The sequence below is a fragment of the Ovis aries genome, chromosome 9 (assembly GCF_016772045.2).
Source record: "Ovis aries strain OAR_USU_Benz2616 breed Rambouillet chromosome 9, ARS-UI_Ramb_v3.0, whole genome shotgun sequence".
NCBI lineage: Eukaryota > Metazoa > Chordata > Mammalia > Artiodactyla > Bovidae > Ovis > Ovis aries.
Window position 1 is genome coordinate 38,385,136 of NC_056062.1, and position 15,897 is coordinate 38,401,032.

The following is a 15,897-nucleotide window of genomic DNA, read 5'->3' on the forward strand; positions in this document are numbered from 1 at the left end:
GCACTGCTATTGATCTTTACAGTTTAAACTGAAGAAGCAAAACCAAGGACTATTTACTTTTGAGCATCTTGCTATATAAGAAAACAAATACAAATTGGTGTAAACCATTATATCTGGACATTCTTCTACCTGTTCAGATAAAATATTCTTGACTTATACTCTGATAGATCAGAGAAGCAAATACTGTTCTTTGATTTATTCAGAAATGCTTCTCTGAGAAGTGGGTGTTTCATGATCATTTTTGAGTTGGAGAACTGACCTGGGATATTTGAATTAGAAGAAATTCCCACATGCAGTTTTGCTTCAGATGCTGTCTGGAGATGGGGATAAAATAAGCAATATAAGAGGAGCTTATTTCTGGGATCTGCTGGTGGAGGGGTTATGGGATATCAGAGATGAGGACAGTGACCCGTGCCAATGTAAAACTTGGACAGCTGGCCACAGGAAGGTCCAACTCATAACAGGACAGGGAAACACGGCAGTTAGGTAAAGATAATGCGGCAGGCAGATCAGAAGCAGGGACATCGTAAGAAAGAAAGGGGAAACCTGCCAAAATCACTGGGGATGTTATGAAATTTGGGGCAGTGGGGTATAGTAAGAGCTCAGAGCCTACAAGTTCAGAAAGTTGTAATTAAAACCTTCTGGAATTCAAAACTCATTCTGCTATGTACTAGCTGAACAAGCTGGTGAATTCATGTCCTTTCTGAAGCTCAGGCTCCTGTCTATCTAATAAGAGATGTTTTATTACCTTTTTATGAGGTATGTACCTCAAGAAAGAGATGCAATATTTACTCAAATAGGGAGCGCTGGAAAGTTGTAAACAAATAACATTTATTGATAATAAACTGTAGTCCAACCTGAGGGTGATTTTACATGGCATGGATTTTACATGGATGTGGAAGAGAATTCCTGAAGATATAATCTCCCTTTGAGGGCTAGCCAGAGAAAGGGATGGTTTTTAATACAAGGTGTACCTCAAGCCTCAGCATCTTTTGTAGTTTTGTGTGCTTGAGTCTCAACAAAGTTGAATTAAAACCTCTGGTTTTCTGCCCAGTTTCGGAGGCCATGGTAGGAAAATTCAGTTCCCATAATCTTAGCAGTTTAGACCTCCTGATGGTTTTTAAGCCAATAGAGGTTGATGAATGTTACCTTTTGGTCTTTTCACCTGTTTTAATTGAGGAAACTTCTGTAAAATGCTGGTTTTGGTTCCAGCACACTCACTAGTCAGGGTTACTACTCAAAGCCAAACTCATTCAGCCAACAGCACTAAAAATACTCTTGGTTTCTGCCAGTCAATTTTCTTGTATTTTCACAATTAGTTGTTCTGCCTGGAAACTGCCTGCCAAAATGCAAATATCGTCCAAGGGCTGATGGAAATTTGAGAATGTGCTAAGCTGTGTAAGGTTTAAGAGCAACATTATTCATTCAGTATTTGAAATATTTAAACAAATGTAAATCAAAAAAAAAGAGAGATGAAATCTCATTATAAGAATGAATGGCTGCTTTCCACTCTTTCTACAATATAGGCTTGATCCCCATTTACATACCATTTGTAATATTAATATGATTGTAGTGAAATAAATCACATCCTTCACTTTTACATTTTTAATTACATTCTACTGCATTTGTTCTTTTGTTTATAGTTAACTAATAAAATATTTATTACATCTTACATATATGATAGTGGTTCTGTATTTTAATCAGATTTTACACATAATCTTTTCTCCATCTTTTAGTATCTTTTTATGACCCTATGCACCCCAGGATGTTGTTTTATGGAAACCTCATTATTTTTTAATGCATGGCTATTTATTAATGTATTGTGTATATAACACACTATGCATTTCTTTGAATTGATGAATACATTTACATCCACTTGAGAATAAAAATTCCCTGAAGAGCCAATCTCACATTTCTCTTGCTGTGCCAGAAGCCCATATGATTTTTTTTTTCTTGTTTTGTTGAGGAATGAAGAGTGAAAAGAAGAGAAGAAAAAGGCAGAGAAAAAAAGAGAGAGACAACGAGTAGTTTTTTAAGTTCCATTTTCCGAGAAACCTTTCTCCTGAGGTCAAAAATTAATGCCTCGCTGCAAAATGGAATTTTCAGGGCATGCAAATTAATTTACCCTTTGCAAATTCTTATATTTGATATGCATTTTATGTGGAGCCCTTGACCCACTGTTTCTTCAGTCCTTTTCCATGTGTTTTCTGAATTACCTCCTCCATTGCTCCACCATATTGCACTTAGAGGATTAGATATTAATTGCATGAAGAGTGAAGACCACAGTTAACTACAATAGCAGGTACCACTGAATGTAATCTTACAACTATAAAAAACAACAACAAATGACTATCATCAAAAACCCTGCTACTGACCAGGAACTCAACTCCCCATAACTCAGGGAGTCTTTGTGAACCACAGAGTAAGCAAGACAGAAGCAATCTCTCTCTCTCAGGTTAATTCATCCACCTTTTTGCATTATATGAGAATTTTTCTGGGGGTTGCTGGGTGTAGGCCCTGGCTATGTGTCTTGCTAAGCATCCTCCTCATGACCTTTGAAATCTTTTGAGGATACTACTCCAGGCTCTTTCTGTATTAGCACAGAACAGTGTTCAGGTTAACTGACCGGAGAGACCAGTGACCTTAACAGATTGACTCTTTGTTCTGTGAGCAAGTCAGGTTTAGGTGGAAGACTGGCAGAAGGCTGGGGAGCATGACTGAAGTTTTTTTCCTCTTCCATTCTCTAGACAGAGTCATTTCGGATACTGTAGAGAAAATGTGATAGAAAAAAAAAAAGTTCTCATATTATTTTCTCTCCCCTCCTATCTTATATGGTTTTGTCTGACATCCTCCGTGGACTGCACACTCACAATCCTGTTGGAGGTGTTTCCACGTCAACCTCTATGTTCTAAACGCTTCTCAAGTTCTAAGGAATATATTTAATTTTCATAAGGTATGAACAAGGTGCTGGGCAGGAAATATATTGTGACCTCCAATTTCAATAAGCGAATGTGTCAATTGTTACTGTGCATTTGGGGACTAGGAATATAAAGCGCTTTCTAAGACAGAATGTACTAGATGGAATGTTACCATTGAATCACAGAGAGACCCCCGCATATATTCATCAAGCTTAATGTTTTCTAACCCAGCTGATCTTTCAGGGCTCTTCTTCTGCAAGGGTTGATGCAGGACCCTTTGGCAATTAGGGGGAACTCTGGATACTTTCTTACTATCTGTGGGCAATATTCCCCAGGGCATTCAAGTTTCAGAGGCTTCCCAGGTGTTGTGCTGACATGCCTCTGGCTTAGGGATGCTCAGAGATCTACATGGGTGAGACATGCCACCTCTGTGCTCTTCTCAGACCCAAGTCATGAGAGATAGTTATTTTTTTAATTTTATTGAGTGGCCAACAAATGTTTCAAGATAAATACATAGAATTCTCTCAAAGAATCTAACTGTAGATCAAATGATATGGTTCATTTGCTGTTCAGAGTCACTTAACTTATTAGAATCTCAAGGTCCTCAAGCTGAAGTAGGACTGGTAATAATAAAATCTCCCCCAATTCTAGCTCTCATTATGACTAAACATTAAACATTTTCTGCTCTTATGTCTTTGCTTTTTCCTCCATTTGCCCTCTCCCTTGCCTTTCAATATGCTCTGCTGCTGCTGCTGCTAAGTCGCTTCAGTCGTGTCCAACTTTGTGCGACCCCATAGACGGCAGCCCACCAGGCTCCCCTGACCCTGGGATTCTCCAGGCAAGAACACTGGAGTGGGTTGCCATTTCTTTCTCCAATGCATGAAAGTGAAAAGTGAAAGTGAAGTCGCTCAGTCACATCTGACTCTTAGAGACCCCATGGACTGCAGCCCACCAGGCTCCCCTATTCCTGGGATTCTCCAGGCAAGAGTACTGGGGTGGGTTGCCATTGCCTTCTCCTCAATATGCTCTCAGTTCAGTTCAGTTCAGTTGCTCAGTTGTGTCTGACTCTTTGCGACCCCATGAATTGCAGCACGCCAGGCCTCCCTGTCCATCACCATCTACCGGAGTTCACTCAGACTCATGTCCATCGAGTCTGTGATGCCATCCAGCCATCTCATCCTCGGTCGTCCCCTTCTCCTCCTGCCCCCAATCCCTCCCAGCATCAGAGACTTTTCCAATGAGTCAACTCTTTGCATGAGGTGGCCAAAGTACTGGAGTTTCAGCTTCAGCATCCTTCCTTCCAAAGAAATCCCAGGGTTGATCTCCTTCAGAATGGACTGGTTGGATCTCCTTGCAGTCCAAGGGACTCTCAAGAGTCTTCTCCAACACTACAGTTCAAAAGCATCAATTCTTGGGTGCTCAGCTTTCTTCACAGTCCAACTCTCACATCCATACATCACCACAGGGAAAACCATAGCCTTGATTAGATGGACTTTGTTGGCAAAGTAATGTCTCTGCTTTTCAATATGCTATCACCGGTCATAACTTTCCTTCCAAGAAGAAAGCATCTTTTAACTTCATGGCTGCAATCACCATCTGCAGTGATTTTGGAGCCCCAAAAATAAAGTTTGACACTTTCCACTGTTTCCCCATCTATTTGCCATGAAGTGATGGGACCAGATGCCATGATCTTCGTTTTCTGAATGTTGAGCGTTAAGCCAACTTTTTCACTCTCCTCTTTCACTTTCATCAAGAGGCTTTTTAGTTCTAGTTTCCCACAAAAATAATGTCTTGACAGCTTCTACCATCTCCAATCTTTCAAATTGGAGATGACTCTAAGCTTTTGTTCTCACCTACTCTTCGCCTCTGGTTACTTCACTGGACCACAGCTCCAAGTACTAGTTTCCAGAGCAAATTAAGTCTCCAAGAAATGTTAACTTCCTCCCTATATTTGTTCCCTTGTCTTCTATGCTCCAGAAATTGGCATTTTTAAAATAATTTTTTTGAGTGACTTTAGCTTCACACCAAGATGGAGAAGAAGGTACAGAGATTTCCCCTATACTCTCTGCAACTGCACACGTGTGGCTTCTCCCACTACCAGCATCCCCAGAGGCAACATTTGTTTCAGCCGATGAACCTACAAGGACATATCATCATCACCCAAAGTCCACAGTTTGCCTTCGGGTGCACTCTTGGTGCACATTCTATGGGTTTGAACAGTGATATAAGACATGTATCCATTATTATGGATATGTAGCTCAGTCAGTAAAGAGTCTGCCTGCTCAATTCCTAGGATGGGAAAATCCCCTGGAGAAGGAAATGGCTACCCACTCCAGTGTTCTTGCCTGAAGAATCCCATGGACAGAGGAGCCTGGTGGGCTACAGTCCACGCGGTTGTTAAGAGTCAGACATGACTGAGCAACTAAGCACACATCCGTCATTATAGCATTACGCAGAGGATTTTCACTGCCCTAAAAACCCTCTGTGTTCCTTACCCATCTCCCTGACCCTCGCTGCCCCTGACAACTACTGATGTTTTTTCCCATCTCTATAGTTGTGCCTTTTCCAGAATGTACTATAGTTGAAATCATACAAATATGAATTTTTTCCAGATTGGTTTCTTTCACTTAATAATATGCACTTAAGTTTCCTTCATGTCCTTTCATGGCTTCATAGCTCATTTCTTTTCAGTGCTGAATAATAAATATCCCATTGTCCAGACATACCAGTTTGTATATCCATCCACCTACTGAAGAACAATTGATTGTTTACAAGGTCTGACAACAATGAATAAAGCTGCTATAAACATCCATGTGCAGGTTTTTGTGTGGATATAAGTTTCCAATGCTTTTGAGTTAATTCCAACGAGTGTGACTTCTGGATAGTATGGAAATTCTGTGTGCTCAGTCCAACTTCTCTGGTCCCATGGACTGTAGCCCACCAGCCTCCTCTGTTCATGGAACTTTCCAGGCAAGAATACTGGAGTGGGTTGCCATTTCCTCCTCCAGGGGATCTTCTCAACCCAAGGACTGAACACATGTCTCTTGTTTCTCCTGCAATGGCAAGTGGATTCTTTACCGCTAGCACCACCTGAGAATTCACTTTCTTCCTTCTAAATTTGGTGGTGTCCTCTTAGGATAATCGACACTTATTCTCTGCAGCATCTCCCACTTTCTTGGCCTGTCTCCTTTAGACCATCTGCTGTGGGGCCCCTCCCTTGTGGCTCACGGTTTCTTCATTCTCTTGTCCTCCAGCGTAGAGCACAGAGCTGCATTCTGAATTTTCAGGGCACGGTCTTTCCCTGAAATGCTCTTTATTATTAATAAATGCATACTTATTTATCTCTTTGTATAATATTTTGTCCAGGGACAATGTTTTAGGGCTGTTGTTCACTGCTGGGTCAGTAGCCCAAACTTTCCCCCTAATCCACCTGCAGCTGCTGTATCCTTGCAGCCTGAAAGCAGAAAGTACTGCTCCTGACACAGAGTTACTGGTCAACAATAGGTGCCCAATGAGTGAGGGAATGAATGAGTAAATGACATATATACACTGTTCCTATCAGCATGCTTTTGAGGTTAGCATTTTGAATTGGAAGAGTAGGATTAACATTTGTACACTCAGTTCAGTTCAGTTCAGTTCAGTCCTCAGTCATGTCTGACTCTTTGCGACCTCATGGACTGCAGTACACCAGGCTTCCCTGCCCATTTCCAACTCACGGAGCTTACTCAAACTCATGTCCATTGAGTCGGTGATGCCTTCCAACCATCTCATCCTCTGTTGTCCCCTTCTCCTCCCGCCTTCAATTTTTACCAGCATCAGGGTCTTTTCCAATGAGTAAGTTATACGCATCAGGTGGTCAAAGTATTGGAGTTTCAGCATCATATCAGTTCTTTCAATAAATATTCAGGACTGATTTCCTCTAGGGATGGACTGGTTGGATCTCCTTGCTGTCCAAGAGTCTTCTCCAACACCACAGTTCAAAAGCATCAATTCTTTGGTGTTCAGCTTTCTTTATAGTCCAACTCTCACATCCATACATGACTACTGGAAAACCAAAGCCTTGACTAGATGGATCTTTGTTGGCAGAGTAATGGTTCTGCTTCTTAATATGCTGTCTAGATTGGCTATAACTTTTCTTCCAAGGAACAAGCGTCTTTTAATTTCATGGTTGCAATCACCATCTGCAGTGATTTTGTAGCCTCCCAAAATAAAGTCTGCCATTGTTTCCCCATCTATTTGCCATGAAGTGATGGGACCAGATTCCATGATCTTAGTTTTCTGAATGTTGAGCTGTAAGCCAACATTTTCACTCTTCTCTTTCACTTTCATAAAGAGGCTTTTTAGTTCTTCTTCATTTTCTGCAATAAGTGAAGACCATCTCTTTCATAATTTTCCAGTTTGCTGTGATCCACACAGTCAAAGGCTTTGGCATAATCAATAAAGCAGAAGTAGATGTTTTTCTGGAACTCTTGTATTTTCAATGATCCAACAGATGTTGGCAATTTGATCTCTGGTTCTTCTGCCTTTTCTAAATCCAGCTTGAACATCTGGAAGTTCACTGTTCATGTACTGTTGCAGCCTGGCTTAGAGAATTTTGAGCATTACTTTGCTAGCCTGTGAGATAAGTGCAATTGTGCGGTAGTTTGAGCATTCTTCGGCATTCATTGCCTTTCTTTGGGATTGGAATGAAAACTGATCTTTTCCAGTCCTGTGGACACTGCTGAGTTTTCCAAATGTGCTGGCATATTGAGTGCAGCCCTTTCACAGCATCATCTTTTAGGATTTGAAGTAGCTCCACTGGAATTCCATCACCTCCACTAGCTTTGTTCATAGTGATGCTTCCTAAGGCCCACTTGACTTTGCATTCCAGGATGTCTGGCTCTAGGTAAGTGATCTGCCATGTGTAAGATAGATAGCCAGGGGGAGATGCTGTATATAGCACAGGGAGCTCAGTTCAGTGCTGTGTGTGGGATGCGTGGGTGAAAGGGAGGCTAAAGAAGGAGAGGATATGTTTACCTATAGTTGATTCTGTGTCGATCACAATAAACTGTGGAAAATTCTGAAAGAGATGGGAATACCAGACCACCTGACCTGCCTCTTGAGAAACCTGTATGCAGATCAGGAAGCAACAGTTAGAACTGGACATGGAACAACAGACTGGTTCCAAATAGGAAAAAGGAGTACGTCAAGGCTGCATACTGTCACCCTGCTTATTTAACTTATATGAAGAGTACATCATGAGAAATGCAAGGCTGGAAGAAGCACAAGCTGGAATCAAGATTGCCGGGAGAAATATCAATAACCTCAGATATGCAGATAACACCACCCTTATGGCAGAAAGTGAAGAGGAACTAAGAAGCCTCTTGATGAAAGTAAAAGAGGAGAGTGAAAAAGTTGGCCTAAAGCTCAACATTCAGAAAATGAAGATCATGGCATCTGGTCCCATCACTTCATGGGAAATAGATGGGGAAACAGTGGAAACAGTGTCAGACTTTATTTTTGGGGGCTCCAAAATCACTGCAGATGATGACTGTAGCCATGAAATTAAAAGATGCTTACTCCTTGGAAGGAAAGTTATGACCAACCTAGACAGAATATTAAAAAACAGAGACATAACTTTGGCAACAAAGGTCTGCCTACTCAAGGCTATGGTTTTTCCAGTAGTCATGTATGGATGTGAAAGTTGGACTGTAAAGAAAGCTGAGCACCGAAGAACTGATGCTTTTAAACTGCGGTGTTGGAGAAGACTCTTGAGAGTCTCTTGGACAGCAAGGAGATCCAACCAGTTCATCCTAAAGGAGATCAGTCCTGGGTGTTCATTGGAAGGACTGATGTTGAAGCTGAAGCTCCAATACTTTGGCCACCTGATGTGAGGAGCTTACTCATTTGTAAAGACCCAGATGCTGGGAAAGACTGATGGTAGGAGGAGAAGGGGACAACAGAGGATGAGATGGTTGGATGGCATCACTGACTCAATGGACATGAGTTTGGGTGAACTCTGACAGTTGGTGATGGACAGGGAGGCCTGGTGTGCTGCGGTTCACGGGGGAGCAAAGAGTCAGAGATGAGTGAGTGACTGAACTGAACTGAATAGTTGATTCATGTTGTACAGCAGAAATTAACACAGCACTGTAAAGCAATTATATCCCAATAGAAAAAGATAGCATTTTCTCACTGGTTTCTTTTATTTTTCACTGTGACTATGGAAATATACTTCAAAGCTTTTTTGTCTCATAGATCATCAATTACTTACAAGGCTGCCTGAATCACATGCTTAAATACAAGTTATACATTGTATACTTCCTCCTCTAGAACTTACTATGCCTCTTCCTGCTTTTAAACTGAAGTCTTACATGTCTCCTCCTGAACAAGTGCTCCCCGGTTTCTCAAGATCCAACTCCTCCCTCCGCTCCAGACTTTTGATCCACAGACATGAACTTGCAGTGACCTTCCGGCCATCACAAGACGTGATTCAACACCTGTGGGCAGGCTTAGACTGTTCTCTCATTCCTCATTTCCACTCCCTCTTCCACATGCTTTTGGGTTTCTCTTGGCCTATGTGCTGTGATAGCATGTTTGTAGACTTCTGTTATTTCATGCTTATTTGGTATGTCTGTTTTCTGGTCAACCTCATGCTACCGGTGTCCACTACTGGAGTGTAATGGCCATGAAGGTATGGACCAGCCCTCTTTAGTTTGGCTTTGTTGTCATTGATACAAAATATAATGGCCATTCAAGTCTGTTGAATTATTAATAAACCCAGAAACACCTGCTTCAGACTTTGTAATGAAATGTATTTTGGTATGAGCGTATTCTTAATAGGGACATTTGGACTGCTTTTCAGTGCCTCTGAACAGGTGGAACAGATAACAGTTCAGCCACGTGTGTTGTTTGACATTGTGTAAATTCTCACTATCTTCAATTCAGTAAATGAATTTTGTGTTTAGAAATTGTCTAGAGCCTGACCAATACTCACACAGCTACCACAAATGAAGAGAAAATAATATTTTTATTGGTGAAGAGAGCAATGGCACAGATCTCATATAAGGAATCCAATTCTACAGTTAAATGTGACAACACAAGCAACTTGTTTAAAGGCTCCCACACCATTCAGCCAATCCCATTGTTCTTTGTTCCCAGGTGGACCATCAACAATGGTTTACAGATGGATTTTATTAAAATTTTATAAGCAAAAGTCTTTACCATTATAGAGACGGCTGTTTCAGGAGGAAAGTTTTACCCGATGATAATACGTTTTTCTCTCACTGTTCAAAATATGTAAGAGTAAAGCTCTATATAAAACTATCACAGACTAAAAGTAAATAATCAAGTATATTTTAATCAGTTCAACTCAGTTCAGTTTCTTAGTCATGTATGACTCTCTGTGGCCCCATGGATTACAGCACACAAGGCTTCCGTGTCCATCACAGACTTCTGAAGCTTGCTCAAACTCATGTCCATTGCATCGGTGATGCCATCCAACCATCTTATCCTCTGTCATCCCCTTCTCCTCCTGCCCTCAATCTTTCCTAGAAAAGATTAGGTCAGCTCTTCACATCAGGTGGCTAAAGTATTGGAGTTTCAGCTTCAGCATCAGTCCTTCCAATGCATGTTCAGGTCTGGTTTCCTTTAGGAAGAACTGATTTGATCTCCTTGCAGTCTAAGGGACTCTCAAGAGTCTTCCCCAATACCACAGTTCAAAAGCATTAATTCTTCAGCACTCAGCTTTCTTTATGGTCCAACTCATACCCATATACGACTCTTGGAAAAACCATAGGTTTGACTAGACGGACCTTTGTTAGAAGGTTTGATCCATCTCTTCTCTGAGAGATGCAAAATTAAATCTTCCTTTGTATTTTTAGATATTCACAGTTTATTATTCTGCTTGACACATTAATTTTACCCATTATTCTTGGATTTATGAAGATACTGAAGGCTGGAATTGTTGGAGGCATACTTTGTTCTTCTCCTCTTACTTTTTAGGTGTGTTTTAGCAAAGCTTGTGTTAAATCAATGGAAGAAGTTCCAGAATCTTTGATATCCTTCCCTTCTATTTACTACCTCATCCATTTGTCAAAATTCAAGGATGCAGAACACCAAACTTTATAAACAATATTATGTACATAACATGTAATTAAAATGTTAAAGAGATATCTTAATAATATCACATATAAAGTTTATTTACTATATAAAGTTTAAAATAATGTGTAAATGTATATCATATATTCATAAGTATATTATATTTATATATCTATTAATTTCACAAAAAGGATAGTTCTCTGTGTAATAATAGAAGCAGGCTAAAAAATTTTTTGAATTTTCTTTTACTGAGATAATTTTATTTTATGGAAAGGTGTTTGAGTTTATAAAAACACCAACTATCAAGATGGGTTTCCATTTTTAATGCAGCTTACTTAATATTGCATATCCAATATATCAAGATAATTGCATATTCTCTGACTTATTTACTGTTTCTCCATATTTGTAAATCTCATATAATGAAAATAACATATTGCACATTTCATCTCTTCAAGAACTATCAGAAAAACGTGAAAGATCTTGTCAGAAACATTTTTCTTTGGACTTGGCAACTATTTGAAAGCCAGGAAGGGAAGAAAGAGTCAAAGATGACTAGAACTCAGTTGTCTGGAAGAAAGAGGTGCCAATAGTAGAGATCACAAAGTTGGGAAGAAGAACTTACCTGGAGTAAAATATGACTTAAATTTTGCACCTGTACCTTGAGGTTCAAATAAGGTATCTAAGTGGAAGGGTCTAGAATTCAGTTGGGAATGAAATGAAATAAAGTTAAATAGAAATAAATATTTGTGGCTCCCTTGTATAGAATGGTAACTTCAAAGAGTTTGGAGGATGAAAAAAGGCTGAAGTTAGAATTTTCTAGAATCTGAAATACTCCTTCCCTCTATTTTCTAATTTATTATTTAAATTCGGTTATAGTATATAATTCAGCTAGAAAATAATTACTGTAGATGGCTATTTAAAATACAGTAATCTTAAAAAGCTATAATTTTCTACATCAAGGATATTATATAGCATGAGGGTAATGCATAAAATGATCCATCAGTCATCAATTATGTAGATAGTAAAAGAAATAGGCATTATAAGTGATTGGTTTGGAAATTTTTCCTACAGTTTGACTCTCAAATGTATGTACCCCAGCCAATTTATTCCTTCCTTTCAGACTGTGCTTTTAATCAATGTTTACAGCAAGTAGACCATTAGAGATTAGTTTGAAATGGGAGATTAAATTCTGAAATTTGTCTCAATAAATAGTTGAAGGTTTAATAATTTCATTGACTTTTAACACTGATTTAATGAGAAGATTTTTGGGGATTAAATGTTTAGACAAACAGGCGAAAAAACGAGCGTGAGATGTATGCTTCTAGGCAAATAAATGAAATATTTACATCTGTTTTGCAAGGCTCTTCATAATGACTTCTTTTCTGGTTTTGAACCATGTTTTATTTATAGAAGAAATTTCAGTATTATAACATAAAAAATAATTGAGCCTCTGTGATATTACAGTGAGTCCTATACAGGTCATGAATGGAGCAAATAAGAGACTGCTATCATTCTGATTGTTCTAGATTTGTAAACAAAAGGAAATTTTAGCCAGTTCTGGGAAATATAGTTTCTCACTGGATTTGAATGTGAAGAAATGAAGCATAAAGTAGTTGTGTGAAATCATGCCTTTGAAGGGAGCTCTTGTTGTAAATGAAGCTATCATGGATGGGAATTGGGACTTGGTAAAAATATCTGTGGACTTCCCTGGTGACTCAGTAAAGAATCCGCCTCCCAGTGAAGGGGACACGGGTGCGATCCCTGGGTTGGGAAGATCCCCTGGAGAAGGGAATGGCTACACACTCCAGTATTCTTGCCTGGGAAATCCTGTGGACAGATGAACCTGGGGGGCTATAGTTCATGGGGCTGCAAAGAATTGGACAAGACTGAGTGAGTGTGCTGGGAGAAATATCAGTAACCTCAGATATGCAGATGACACCATCCTTATGGCAGAAAGTGAAGAGGAGCTAAAAAGCCTCTTGATGAAAGTGAAAGAGGAGAGTGACAAAGTTGGCTTAAAGCTCAACTTTCAGAAAACGAAGATCATGGCATCTGGTCCCATCACTTCATGGGAAATAGATGGGGAAACAGTGGAAACAGTGTCAGACTTTATTTTTGGGGGCTCCAAAATCACTGCAGATGGTGATTGCAGCCATGAAATTAAAAGATGCTTACTCCTTGGAAGAAAAGTTATGACCAACCTAGATAGTATATTCAAAAGCAAAGACATTACTTTGCCGACTAAGGTCTGTCTAGTCAAGGCTATGGTTTTTCCTGTGGTCATGTATGGATGTGAGAGTCGGACTGTGAAGAAGGCTGAGCACCGAAGAATTGATGCTTTTGAACTGTGGTGCTGGAGAAGACTCTTGAGAGTCCCTTGGACTTCAAGGATATCCAACCAGTCCATTCTGAAGGAGATCAACCCTGGGATTTCTTTGGAAGGAATGATGCTAAAGCTGAAACTCCAGTACTTTGGCCACCTCATGCGAAGAGTTGACTCATTGGAAAAGACTCTGATGCTGGGGGGGATTGGGGGCAGGAGGAGAAGGGGACGACCGAGGATGAGATGGCTGGATGGCATCACAGACTCGATGGACGTGAGTCTGAGTGAACTCCAGGAGTTGGTGATGGACAGGGAGGCCTGGCGTGCTGCAATTCATGGGGTTGCAAAGAGTGGGACACGACTGAGCGACTGAACTGAACTGAACTGAGTGACTAAACAACAACAATAGCAGTATTTGTGCCTTAGGCCGTGTTACCCTGAAGCTGCCTGTATCTTTGATATTTTTTAGTTGTGGTACCTAGTTCACTTTCTTTTTTAATCCTAAAATCAATTTTGGAGAAGAGTTTCTGTCGCTGTAAGAGTTCTAAATGATAGAACTCATTGTTGATGACTTTTTTCCCCTAAGAACTTCCTGAAACAAAACCAAAGAGAAAAGTCACATCTTAGAGTATAGTTCCTGGTTTAAGCAATGACCATGTCTTACTAGTTTTCAGGAAGTCCTCTGAGTCAGTCTGGTTCCTCCACCATCCCAAGCTAGGTGAGGCACTGTTGGACTCTGTGGCAGAGGGCAAGGGTGGGATGATTTGAGAGGATGGCATTGAAACTTGTATAATTTCATATATGTAACAAATCGCCAGTCCAGGTTCAATGCATGATACTGGACGCTTGGGGCTGGTGCACTGGTACGGGGAGGGAGGAGGGAGGGGGTTCAGGATGGGGAACACGTGTATACCTGTGGCGGATTCATGTTGATGTATCGCAAAACCAATACAATATTGTAAAATAATCAACCTCCAAAAAAAATAAAATAAAATAAAAAGTTTTATGTCCTTTGCAGCCTTCGCTTTAATGTTTTTCTTGGGGACTGCTTGGCAATAACTGAAGCCTTGTTGCCTGGTGTATTCTGAGAAGGACCACAAGACTGGGAGATGCTGCAAGGTCCAGTGACTGGGCATTTTTGTGACAGAGGTTGGGACATCTCCTGACCACAAGTATGCATGGCTGAACCATGGTGATTTCTCAGAAATGAGACACACTGTATTCCCTCTGTCTTGTTTTCTCTTTCCCCCCTTTTTTCAAGGAGGAAGAGTTAAATGCAGACTCTGTGTAAAAATCTACATTCTTTGCATTCATTTTAAGGCAGGAGCAAGCATACCTCTCTGCAGCTCAGTGTCCTACAAGCCCTCCATGAATGTGACCCCAACCTCCAAGACTCCATCATAATTTCTGTCCAAGAAGACTTGATAAAGACTCTTCCTCACACTTCAGTCTATATTAGCGTGCCTAAAGCTGATCATATGAAGTCGTATTTGTGGCCTTGACTTACATGGATGGGGCGACTGAAACTCAGAGAACTTGGTGATAGGTCTCTGAGTAGCACATCCAGGCACTGCCACCTTTCACCAGAGTGGCTTTAAGCACTAAGGTATCCGGCCCATGAAAGCACAGCCTCCTGCGTCCAGATCCGAGGACTCAACTGCCTTCTCGGAAAGGGAACATCAGAGGAAATGATTGCCCGCCCTGCAGATGCAGTCCCCTACACTTCCTCTCTTCCTTTGACTCTGTCCTTCTCACATCACCCCCAGAGCAAGAGCAAGAAAGCACAGAAACGCTTGCATGGGTACACACACACACACACACGGCCTCTCATAACACTTCTCTCTTTCGAATAGTCCTGTTTGTATTTTGTCTCTTTTAAAATTGAAGCATAGTTGATTTACAATATCATGTAGTTTCAAGAATACATCAGTGACATATGTATATAATTAATATTCTTATTATGGGATTCCCAAGTGATGCTAGTGGTAAAGAACCTGCCTGCCAATGCAGGAGACAAGAGAAGAGGGTTCAGTCCCTGGATTGGGAAGATCCCCTGGAGGAGAGCACAGCAACCCACTTCAGTATTCTTGCCTGGAGAATCCATGGACAGAGGAGCCTGGTGGGCTATAGTCCATAGGGTCTCAAAGAATCAGACATGACTGAAGTGACTGAGCATGCACACATATATTATTATATATAGTAATATATGTATTTATATATATTTTTAATGTTTCTTCATATACATATATTTCTATAAAATACATAATATTTTTTCAGATTCTTTTCCATTATAAGTTATTAGAAGATATTGAATACAGTAAAATTTGCCAAGAACCCTGTCTGCAACCAGTACAAAGATTATTAAAATTTTTTGTCCAGGAAAATGCACAAATTCTCATGCAAAGCTCTTTGTTTCTTCCTTTAGATGTGAAGAAAATGGAAGACAGTAATTGGCTGCTTAAACATATTAGAGTCTGTTATTAGTTAATAAAATATGTCTATGTTTACTGTTTTTTTTAATGTGTTGTGCCATACTAAATATTTTGCAGTAATTCCAAGCTGCCAAGAAAAAAAAAA